This window comes from Acomys minous (assembly GCF_964271855.1).
Source record: "Acomys minous genome assembly, chromosome: 12".
Classification (NCBI taxonomy): Eukaryota; Metazoa; Chordata; class Mammalia; order Rodentia; family Muridae; genus Acomys; species Acomys minous.
This window is the reverse complement of record NC_140493.1, coordinates 24,832,809-24,843,522: the sequence shown is the minus strand read 5'-3', so window position 1 is coordinate 24,843,522 and position 10,714 is coordinate 24,832,809. Positions and strand designations below refer to the sequence as shown.

The 10,714-nt window shown below is 47.8% G+C and overlaps 1 protein-coding gene across 1 annotated transcript in view; it reads right to left on the bottom strand.

Annotated features, from left to right (window-relative positions):
• Positions 1-4,709: 4,709 nt before the first annotated feature.
• Positions 4,710-10,714, bottom strand: part of LOC311579913 (apolipoprotein L3-like) — a 74,205-nt gene continuing 68,200 nt past the window's right edge. Inside the window, exon 4 of the transcript XR_014773285.1 lies at positions 4,710-5,258. The gene's annotated coding sequence lies outside the window, so the exon portion shown is untranslated. The remainder of the gene's footprint in view (positions 5,259-10,714) is intronic.

The window sequence follows — 10,714 nt, the reverse complement described above, 5'->3', positions numbered from 1 at the left end:
TAGTCAAAGCAAAGATTCCTCAGGGCATTTTCAGGGAAGAATGAGGATTGGGGTTTGCGGCAGAAGAATTACTTGGTTGTGAAGTCCGAGGAAACACAGGTGGAGGCCCAAATGAGTAGGAACTGTCACCAAGATCACTGCTATGTGCCAGGCATGGTGGGACTGTCACCAAGATCCCTGTTGTGTGCCAGGCATGGTGACGCACACCTTTGATGCCAGGACTCAGGAGGCAGAGACAGGTGGATCGCTTTGAGTTCGAGGCCAGCTCGTGTCAACAGTACATATTCACCAGGGCTTCCTCCTCTTCCTTCACTAAGTGTAATGGGAACTTGGAGAACTAGAGTCTCAGATGAGGAAACAGAATGTGAAAAAAATATTTTAAGAAATAACAGCCAGCTGGGTGGTGGTGGCGCCTTTAATCCCAGCACTCAGGAGGCAGAGGCAAGTGGATTTCTGTGAGTTATAGGTCAGCCTGGTCTACAAAGCATCCAGAATAGTCAAGGCTACACAGAGAAACCTTGTCTTGGAAAACAAACAAACAAATAAATAAATAATAGCTAGAGTTATTGGTGAAATAAATAAATATATCTATACAAGAGGTTCTGTGAATCATACAACAAGGTTCTGTGAGTCAACATACAAGTCCCCCTAAGCCCATCATGGTAAACCTCCTGGAAACTAAAACCAAACACAAAACTTTAAAATCATAATGCTGCATATATGTTACATGCATGTTAGACACAAAGCAATTATACAAACAATAGAGACACTTGGTTAAGAAGCTATATGTGGCAAATGTGTGACTACTGTATGCTGTCTCAGCATCCATTTGTTTGTTTTATTTTTGAGACAGGGTCTCTCTATGTATTTCTGGCTGTCCTGAAACTCATTATTTAGACCAGGCTGGCCTTGAACTCACAGAGATCCACATGTCTTTGCCTCTCAAGTGCTGGGATTAAAGATGTGTGCCACCATATCCTGCCCTCAGCATACTTTTGTTTGCTTGTTTCTCAAGACAGGGTTTCTGAGCCCCGGCTGTCCTGGACTCACTCTGTAGACCAGGCTGGCCCTCGAACTCACAGAGATCTGCCTGTCCCTGCCTCCCAAGTGCTAGAATTAAAGGCGTGTGTTCCACCACAGCTAGCCCTCAGCATCCATTTTAAAATAGAAATTGTGTTTTCTTCTGCTAGAAGCAGAGTGCCATCACCTTTGACACAGTTTCCAATTCTATATTTCACAGGAACTATACTTGTATTACTCTGTGCACCAAATACAGTGTGGGCTTGTGAGTTTCCCCTACCTACCGCTTCAGCCTATGCTTTCTCTCTTCCCGGCTCTCTATCCACCTGGCACTCTGAGTACCCCCTGGAGTCTGAAAAAAAAAACCCTCTTAAACCTTCACATTACAGCTGTGCCACTGAAGCCTTGCTACACTGTAACCCTGACAGCTAAGCCACATCAAAGGGGCCCATTCAGGGGGGGTCCCTGCAGGTATTCTTCTGTCTGGGTCTGTAGTGGCTGCTGGGGACTGAAGCCACCCGCTGAGTTGATGGGAAATACTCAAAGAGAGTCATTCAAAACAGTAGGGAGCCTAGAAGACAGCAGCCCAGCATCATTAAGGGCCTGGGGAAAACCTGCTGGCTCGAAATCCTATATTTAGGAGAAAAATTTCTTTTGGAAATGAAAACAGGTGAAGCAGCTTAGTTGGGAGAGGCGTAGAGCTGACTGTGTTGGATCCTCAGTAATACACAAACTGGGCAAGGCAGCACCTGAAGAGACACAGGCAGGGAAACCAGAAATTCAAGGCAATCCTTAGCTACAAAGTTAGCTCAAGGCTAGCCTGGGCTACATGAGACCCTTTCTTAAATGAACAAACAAAAAGATGCTGATGATGGCATTTCTAGATAAAGGAGGGCTAGAAGAAGCCACCATGGGGCTGGAGAGATGGTTCCTCAGTTAAGAGCACTTGCTGCCCTTGCAGAGGACCCGAGTGTTGTTCCCAGCACCCACATAGTGGCTCACAAAGGTCTGTAACTATAGTCCTAGGGGTTCTGACACTCTCTTCTGAGCTCCTCTGGCACCAGGCATGCACTTGGTGCACATAGATACACTCAGACAAAACACTCAAGCATGTGAAAGAAGGAAGGAAAAAAGGAAGGAAGGAAGGAGGAAAGAAGGAGGAAGTAAGGAAGGAAGAAGGAAGTAAGGAAGGAGGAAGGAAGGAAGGAGGGAGGGAAGAAGGAAGGAAGGAGGAAGGAAGAAAGGAAGGAAGGAAGGAAAAAGGAAAAGCAAAGAGGTTATCACCTCCAGAAACATAAGAATATTCCCAGAAACAAATCCCTCAGCCAAAGTCAAATGTCGCCAACAGGAGAATCAACTCTCCAGAATCAGGCAGACATCAGAAATCATAAACATGACACATGCCTGTAATCCTACCCACAGAGGAAGCTGAGGCAGGACTGTGGATTCAAGGCCAGCCTGGGCTACATACACAGCAAAACCTGTTCCCAAAGGGGGGAACTAATTATTTGTAACTGAAGGACTATAGTTTGCTTTTTTCTTTTTAAAATACATATTGTTTGGGGCTCAAGGAGTTCAGAGCACTTGCTGCTCATGCAGAGGACCAGGGTTTGGTTTCCAGAGCCCACAGGGCAGCTCAAACCATCTGTGACTCCAATTCCAGGAGGCCCTCTTCTTCTGCCTCCTTAGGTGCCAGGCAGGCATGTGGCATACATATATACATGCAGGAACAATACTCATACACATGAAAAAAATTTTTTTTTGTTTTTTGAGACAGGGTCTGTCTGTGTAGCCTTAGCTGTCCCAGACTCACTTTGTAGACCAGGCTGGCTCGAACTCACAGCGATCTGCCTGCCTCTGCGTCCCGAGTGCTGGGATTAAAGGCGTGCGCCACCACCTGCCCCCGGCCAACATGAAATTAAAAAAAAAAAACTCTAAAATACATGTCTATAGTCTTGTAAGGTTTATGCTGTGGGCATACCTGGCAACAGCAATGTGAGGGGTAAAGGGTGTTGGACTTAGCTCCGCAGATGCAAAGCCTCTATGCTTTATAGGATTGCTAACTAGAAACTACCAAATGGTGGAAGCCTGTGGGATCATGGGAGCCCAGAGGAGGAGAGGTACCAGAGTCACAACGAGGGGCCAGGCAGATCCCTGGAAGACCTCACTCCATGTTGTGTGTGTGTGTTAGGAAGAGCAAACAGAGGAGCCAGATGTGCAAGGTGGAGGAGGGGAGGGCGCCCGGAGCAGCAGAGGCGTTGTGTGAAGGGTGTTGGGGACCTAGTCAGAACTTAAGCGCTGCTGGAGCACAGGGGTGAGGCAGGGACACAGAGAGGAGAAACGTGGCCAGGGCCTGAGTGAAAGCCTGTGGCCCAGAGGATAGTCTTTGTGTCTGCATGTGTGCCCCATCTTGGCTTGGAGCTCCAAAGAGGAAAAGACTGCTCGACTCTTCTTTATCTTCTTGAGGCCTAGAAAATACCCAGCATCATCCATGACGGTGTGAGGAGTGGATGGGTAGATGAATGAATGAATGAATGAATGAATGAGTGAGTGAGTGAGTGAGAGAGTGAATGAGGTGGGATGTCTTTCAGCTCCCTTTCTCTACCTCATTCTGTGGTCTTCTTGTCAATTCGCACACGCTCAGCTCTCCTTGAGTACTTTCAGGAACAACGCTTTTCTTCAGTTTCTCTGTGTCACTTGCTAGACTTCAGCTTTGTGACCTTGGAGTCAGCCGCCGCTGGTGGGTGAGAAGCAGATCCCAAGTGGACCTTTTAAATATTCATGGGAGAGAAGCAATCCCAGCTGGACCCTTTAAATATTCATAAGAGCAGAGGCTCGGGCAGGCTGGACGAATCTGCACAGAATTCGGAAAGGCCTCGTGCAGTGGACGCGTGGAATGAAAAACGAAACCGTGGTGGGCTGACTGAGGGGCTGCAACTGAAATTAGGAGACCTACATAACCTTCCTCAGCTCCTCCCCTGAGCCCTGTTGCCCTTGGTCCCTCACTTTCGGGCTCTGGGGAGTGCGTGCCGCTTTAGCGGCAGCTGGATCGGTCCTCCCTACAACCCCTGTCCACCTCTCGCCACGGAGGGGACCTGCTCCTTCTCAAATCTGGGCAGGGCTGGCACGGTTTTCTGGGTCATGGTACCTCTGTTTCTGTTCTTGGTTGTTTTCCCCCATGGAGTGTGTCTTGCAGAGACTACCATACTCAGCAAACCGAGAAGCGTGGATCTGTAGAAGTTCCCATTGTGGAAAAAAAAAAAAATACAGCATCCCTACCGGAGTCCAGCTCTGGATGAGGGTTGGGCCTGAAGAAGGGCGAATGAGGGAAGAAAGAATCAGACATGAGACACCAACCAGTTCTTTTGATGAGAGACGGGACAGAGAGGGAGTCTTAGTGGCTTTACCTATTCTGACAACTTCTGTCTCTTGTAAGCTTTATTTATACACAAAATCATTTCCTTAAAAACTTTAATCATTGATTACACAGCTTGAAATCTTTTTGGTTACATAAGTGTATAGGAACAAGGGGAACAAAGCAAGCAAACAGCAAATTTTCTGAGAACTCAAAATTTACTTTAGGATAAATGCAGCTTTTTTTTTTTTTAACTTAAAACTTCCTTATGATCAGTATCATAAAGCCTTGAGGTTACAAAGGTATTAAACAAAGTGACTCTATCTGATTTTGTTTAAGTTGGCAAATAGTTAATAGATCAAAGATCAATCCCTCCACCTGGTACCCTAAACTTGTCCTCCTGACCCTTAATTAATCCTTTCTTTTCCTATTTTATAGTTAAAGTAAAGCTATCATTTAAAAATATTTTGTAGCCTTGTTACTTGGAAGCAGCTTGTCCTTTTGTCTTTCCAGAACATCAGGAAAGTCCTGACCTGTCAAGTTTACTCAGAAGGACAGGCCGTTCACTGAGACAACATGCCTGTCTCTGTGACTTTGTCTTGAACTTCTATATCAATACAATTTCTATCTTTACTGCAGTTTTGTAAAGAATAGAAGACTATTAGGACTTTAGGATTGTTTCCAATGTCTTCTCTTAACCCAATCATGAACTTTTACTTCAATGCAATTTCTATCTTTATTATAATCCTGTGAAGGAACATTAGAACTTTAAAACTGTTTTCTTTTGCTTTTAGGTAGGCACCAAGGTCTGTTGATAATGACATGGTCAGGATCTCTTTTCTTTCTAAACTAGTTCCTTGTTTCTGAAGCTGAACATAAAGACCTAGTGATTTTAATTATAATTTGTCAGCTTTTAAAGTTTTCCTAAAATTTTCTTCTTTATAAATTCTTTTAAAATCCAGTAGATCATTTACCAAACTCATGTATTAATAATCTAACAATGAATCTGAACAAGTTTTATAAAAGACTCAATTTTTGCATAGCTGTATTTTCCCAGGGAATCACCAGTGACTTTATTAGTTTTTATTAGCATCAACTTTTACTAATTTTCAATTCTAGCCTTTGGAGAGAAGCCTCTAACAGGAATTTCTACAGTAAAGGATCAATCCAGGGCATCCAGGCACTGGTGGACTTTGTCAAGCAGGCCGTAAGGACACCTGGTTGTTGGGGCACTGGAACTTTGTCAAGCAGTGCACCCAGAATTCTTGGCCTCACCACATCCCTGTCTCACTTCCCAGAGTGGCCGATTTACAGGCAGGGTCTCCTCCCACCAGCATGTGCTCTTGCCAGAGCTTTTCAAATGTCTTTCCTGGACCTCTTTTTTTCTTTGTGTGTGTGTGTGTGTGTGTGTGTGTGTGTGTGCGTGTGTGTTTGTGTGTAGGTATGTGTGCATGCATGTGGAGGACAGAGGTCTGCCTTAGGTGTTGTCTCTCAGGGGCTGTCCACATTGATTTTTTTTTTTAGACATAGGTTCTCTCATTGGCCTGGAGGTCACCAACTAGGCCTGGGCCTAACAAGGCCCAGGATCCATCGGTCCCTGTCTCCCCAGTTCTGGGATTACAGACATATGTTACCACACTTTTTTTTTTTAATATATTTTTTTTAAAATCTGGGTGTTGAGGATTGAATTTGTGCTTTCATAATTGGGTAGTAAGTACCCTTTTCATTCCCTCCTGGCTCACTTTTTGTTTTCTGTCCCATTCCCTCATCCTCCTGCTTCTAAAATATGGGCTGTCCCTGCTCACCCATCTCCCTGAGTACCCCATCCCCAAACTCTCGAATAGACTCTTCTGAACTCTCCACCCCAATCTGGCCAGATCTTAGCTGTTCTCCTGCGGCTGTTATGTAGTTTTTCTCAGTCACCTTTAGAAAGTGCCTCTTGCTCATTTCCTGAGTCTCAGATCTTTACTGGGATGTGAAAGCACCCCTCCCTCTCTTACTGGGGTGTAGAAGCACCCCTCCCTCTCTTACTGGGGTGTGGAAGAGCCCCTCAGTCTCTTGGATCTTGCACTCCACTGAAGCTGGAGCAATTCTTCTACACGTTTAGCTTTTCTGGTCTTTGCTGACTAGCAGCTGGAGGCAGCAGCTGGACTTTGCCCAGTACATCTGGCTTTCGCTTTAGCCTTTCTTCTTAAGAGATCCACCCATTTCCACTGCTCAGTCAATGTGCTACCCTCCGTGTCTCCAGATTAATGTACCCAGCGTTCTGACAGCAACTCCAAAGACTGGTTTTGACCAAATCCTAGATCTCCCCTGCTCCTCCGAGCCACTGGATTCCAGATATGGGTCTTTCAATTTCTTCTTAGTGGCTGCTGGAACGTAACAATCCACATGAAAGGTTTCACTCAGAGAGGATGGGACAGCACACAGCTTGGATGATTAGCACTCTGATCCCCTTTGCTGTTCACTCACCCAGGGGCCAAGACCAAATTGTAAGCCTTTGGAGGTCCCTGCCGAGGCCTGTGCTGAGGGAAGGGTGGCTCCAGACTCCATGGTCTCCCATCCGAGAGACTGGCCTCATTCTAGTTCCTTCTCAAAGAAGACAAGGGACAGAGTCTGGGGACAGGGGAAGGAGGGAAGAAGGGAGTGGGACTGATCTATTGTCCAGGGTCTTTAAAAAAAAAAGATTTATTGGTTTACTATTATATATACAGTGCTCCGCCTGTGTGTATGCCTGCACACCAGAAGAGGGCATCAGATCATATTATAGATGGTTGTGAGCCACCATGTGGTTGCTGGGACTTGAACTTAGGACCTCCGGAAGAACAGGCTCTTAACCTCTGAGCCATCTCTCCAACCCTCCTTGTCCAGGGTCTTAGTTTGCTTTCCTGGACCAAAGCTTCTTGGGGATGGAAAGGGTTTATTTGGCTCACACGTCTCAAACGCAGTGGATCATAAGGGGAAGCCAGGGCAGGAACTCAAAGCAGGAACCTGGAGGCAGGAACTGATGCAGAGGCCACGACTTGTTCCCTGTGATTTGTTCCTCGTGGCTTGGTAAGCCTGCTTTCTTACCGAACCCAGGACCACCTACTGCCTTATGGTGGTACAGCCCACAGTGAGCTGGTCCCTGCCACTTCACTCATTAAAGGAGAAAATTCCCCATGTGCTTGCTATGGACCAGTATGATGGAAGTGGCTCCCCAGCTCATATACTCTCTTCCTACATAATCCTGGCTTGGGTCAAACCGACAAGGAAAAAAAATTACGCAGGACACCCAGAAATTCCCAGGGCTAAGAGCTGAACACCCTGAACCTCACACTGGAATAGTCCCTCATTCTCAGTGACACAGTCAGAGGATTTTATATTTATTTATGTTTTTTTAAATAGCCAGTACACCAGTAATAGGTTCTATTTTGGCATCCATAAACATAATTTGTTTTCCTGAAGCCCCCCTTCTGCACCACCTCCTGCCAACTCTTTCATTTATTTATTTATTTTGGTTTTTCAAGACAGGGTTTCTCTGTGTTAGCCTTGATGTCCTGGACTCGCTTTGTTGACCAGGCTGGCCTTGAACTCACAGAGATCCACCTGCCTCTGACGCCCGGAGTGCTGGGATTAAAGGCGTGCGCCACCACTGCCGCCCTGATGCCTCCCCCCTCCCCGCCAACTCTTGTACCCTTTCACCTCAGGAGCCTCTTTTTTCTTTTAATGTCACATGCATTCTTTTACCACCCCTTTTGAAAAAATACAGCCCCCCTCAGGTTTCCCTTCCTAGTTGCATGACCCATACTCACGTTCATACTTATGTGCACACACACACACACACACACACACAGCTACATATGTACACACATGTGCACACACACATGTGCGCGCACACACACAGCCACACATGTATTAATAACTAGGACCTGCCTAAACATGCGGTGTTTGTCTTTCTGACTCTGAATTACCTCACTTAAAATAATTTCCAGATCCATCCATTTTCCTGGAAGTTTAAAAATAGAACCATCATATGACCCAGATATTCCACTCCTGGGCATGTACCCAAAGGACTCTGTACCCTGCCACAGAGGTACTTGCACATTCATGTTTATTGCTGCTCTAGTCACAGAAGTAGGGAAATGGAATCAACCCGGACGCCCATTAACAGACGAATGGATAATGAGACACACACACACACACACACACACACACACACACACACACACACACGGGGTTTTATGCAATAGCAGAGATCTCACAGTGTCCAGTGTGGGTCTGTAACAGGATTGAGCGAAGTTAGGGACGGAGAGGACTGAAAGGCGTCGTCACACTTGCTAACCCTGGGGAGCCTGACGGACAGTAGGACCTTCTCGGAGCACAGCCTCCAGGGCCTGGGCAGAACGGTCTCTTTCCATCAGCATCAAACCTTTGCCTTGGCTCAGTATCCACAGCTGCAGTTCCCCGCGTGAATGCTAGTGTCCCCACATTGTCCAGGGGTCCTTAGGTCCTAGTCTGGGGGGGGGTTGGGCATCTTCTCAGCACATAGTTTATCCAATGCACGGGGTGGCGGGAGGCTCTGAACACAGCTGTGCTTCCCAAGTCCTGTCCTACACCCCTCCTCTGTCTTGAATTTCTTGTGGTAGTCAACAGGCACAGGGGAAGAAATGAGGACAGAGTGACCAGACTGGTGGTGGGGATCTGTCATCTCACTATTGTGGAGGTTGAGGCAGGAAGATTATAAACTCAAGACCTGTCTGGGCTACAGAGTGAGTTCAAGACCTGCTTGGGCAACTTCGTAGGATTCTGTCTTAAAATAGAGAGCTATAGATAGATAGGTAGATAGATAGATGAAAGGAAGGAAGGAAGGAAGATAGCTTAACGAATTTCTGTCTCCCAGCCCAGTGCAGAAACTCTTTGGTCCCACAGTGGAAACTGGCCTCGGAACTTGGTGAGGCTCTCCCCGTGTCTCCTGCTCTCAGTATGGCTGGCTCCATGAAGCCATGTGGTAACCAGCTTTACTCAGCCAGCCGGCTCCGCTTCCACCCGACTTCTGCCAGATGCTAATGGAAAACTGAACCAGGCAGGCCGGGGATGGGGGTGGGGGTGGGGGTGGGGCGGGCCGTGGAAGCAGGGAGGAATTGGGAAGAAAGAACCGAGAAGCTAGAAGTCCTTGGTGCAGAAGAGGAAGGCTTTGCTCGATCTGTGAGAGAGTGAGAAGGACGCAGCGGCTTCAGAAGCTCACACGCCCTGCCTGGGCAGTGAACGCAGCCACCCAGCTGGCCCAGCGGCCTGCAGCCCTTGTCCTGTGAGGGACTTGACAAAGGCAGTACCGGAGGGAGGTGTTTGGTTTCAGGCATCCCCCCAAGTCCCTACCTGCTGTAGGGCGTGGCCGCATGCCCAGCGCCCTCTACCCTGAATTCCCTAGCCCAGGGGCGGGGCTTCCCCTCTCCCAGAGGCCCTTCACTATATAATCTAGACATTTTGGTGTGTCCCGTCCCCCGCCCCCTCCCCCATCCTCTCTCTTTCTGTAACCCTCCCCCGCTTCTCCTTCTCTCTCTGTGCAGGCTCACCTCTCTCCCCGTCCTCCTATATAGCAGCGGAGAGCCGCTTCCAATAGACCCGCTTTTTATATACTATAACTTCGTCTTGCCATTAGCTCATTCCCTTGTTTCAGTCAGGAGGGATGTTGGATCTCTTTACTAGTGCCTGGGGATGAAGAGGAAACCCTCAGAAAGGCTGAACTCTCTCCCCTGGATACAGCTCGGATCACGGCTCTAAGACCCCTTAGGAGTAACCGATTCTCTCCCTAGGAAACACGAAAACCTACAAGGAAATTCTCAGAGGAGGAAGGCTGTGGAGCGAAGGCCTGGAGGAGTGAGGCTCAGTACTGCCGCTGAGATTCCTGGTCCCGGGGACGGGGGAGGGAGAGGAAGGCGGGGGTGGGGGTGGGGGAGGAGAGTAGGGCGGAGGTGGGGGGACGGGGTTTGCTGCTTGCGCCGAAGCTTCTTTTAAAAAGTGTGTGGGTGCCCTCGTGTGGACATTTCGTTCATAGAACTTTCTCTCTAGCTCATTTCTTTCCTGAGCAGGTGGCTGGTGGCGCTCTTTTAGGAGGCTGTAGGACCTTTTGGAGGTGGGGCCCAGCTGACAGAGGTGCATCACCAGGATGGATCTCTGAAGGCTATGGCTGTCCCTTCCTCCCGGGCTGCAGTTTTCCTAGGCTAACCTTTCATTCTTTTGGCTTTTCTAACTTCCTGGTGTCTCCAATTCACTATCATAACGTCCCTCGTGCCCACTCAGGGGCTGGCCGACAGTTTTCTGGGTCTAGCCATCTCAGGAAACAAGGTCTGTTTTGCT